This window comes from Pundamilia nyererei, unplaced genomic scaffold, assembly GCF_000239375.1.
Source record: "Pundamilia nyererei isolate P.nyererei 1_Seehausen unplaced genomic scaffold, PunNye1.0 scaffold00745, whole genome shotgun sequence".
In the NCBI taxonomy this organism is placed as follows: Eukaryota; Metazoa; Chordata; class Actinopteri; order Cichliformes; family Cichlidae; genus Pundamilia; species Pundamilia nyererei.
This window is the reverse complement of record NW_005188146.1, coordinates 1-1,607: the sequence shown is the minus strand read 5'-3', so window position 1 is coordinate 1,607 and position 1,607 is coordinate 1.

The following is a 1,607-nucleotide window of genomic DNA, read 5'->3' as shown; positions in this document are numbered from 1 at the left end:
TGGGAGTAGCATTCAGGTATTTGCTCTGCCCTGTGCTGGTACTGAAGATAACAGTGAATTAATTATATCCTTAGACTTATTTAAAGTGCTTTCAGAGAGAAATCTGTCCCCGACTGCTGTGTAATCTATTATTTTAAATTTAAGTGTTATTAGGAAAACAGGTTTTTCAGGAAATACTGTTAAATGTTCTGCATGACTGGTTTGTTGGTGGGTCAGTGATGACCTTGGGAGGCATAACCATTAAAGGACGCCGCAGGTCATCTACGTGGATCATTTTAATTTCCATCAAACAATGTCTTGTCCTTTTGTTGCTAACACATTACCCAGTGAGTATAAATATGGACATTAATTTCTTTCTTATTGAAATCTGATGTGTTTTCAAACTGCTCCTTTATCTTTTTTTAGCAGTATAAAGTAGCTCACTGTAGTAATTCCATAGTAAGCTAGGATGTAAATAAAATAAGTTGCTTGTAAAAAATGAGGTTGCCGATATAATTTGTAAGAATCAGAATGATTTTGAATGACGTTTTCATTGGACAGTGTATTCCTCTTACTGGTAGAAATGTCCGCCAGAAAGGCAATACCATAAACTGAATAAATATGATATCACTGTGATAGCAGTGACACATTTCTACTACTTAAGTTCTCAAGAGTATATTTTAAAAAGTGAAATGTTAGCTTGAATATATATATGGAAATCATCAGGAAACATTTATTTAAATAATAAATAACTTTGGACCGAGCACAGAGCCTTGTGGAACGCCACAGGCAATGTCCAAGCATGATGATGTAAGACACCCAGCTTCACAAATTGTTTCTGGTCACTTAAACAATTTTTCACCCAGTGCAGTACAACCCCCCATGATCCTGTATCATTCCAGTTTATTAATTAATATCTCATGCTTGATTGTGTCGAATGCTTTCTTGAGATCCAGAAACAGTCTAGCTGCACACTGTTTCTGATCTATAGCATTTGCAATCTCCTCAATTGATTCGATTAATGCCAGTGAAGTTTACCTTTTTGATCTGAATCCATATTAACTGTCAGAGAGTAATTTATATTTATCTAAGAGTTTGTCTAGTTGTTTATTAAACAGTTGTTTATTATTTTCTAGGATTTTGGAGAATTGTGAAAGAAACCGGCCTGTAATTTGTGAAGTGGTGTCTATCCCCAGTTTTATACAGCGCCACAACTTTCGCTATTTTCATTTTGTTTGGAACTTTTCCAGTCTGAAATGATAAGTTGCAGATGTATGTTAGAGGTCCTACAATTCCTTCTATGACCTTTTCAAGTCAATATCATTACAATCAGTAGATATTTTATATTTACAAAGGGTTTACAATATCAGTTATTTCTTTTTCCTCCACTGCTGTGAGGAACATTGAGTTAGGGTTCCTATCAAACAGGCATTCACTACAGTCTACTGATGGCAGTGACTTGGGAATTTGTTCTGCCAGATTTGGTCCTATTGTCTATTGGCCCGCCGATTACTTTGGGCTGGGTCCAAAGTCCAGGGCTGTTTTTTAGTCCCAGTCCGTCCCTGGTTGCAGCCAAGTTTGTATCCCTTCCTATATGTCACATTTTTAATAGATCTTTGACATGCAGC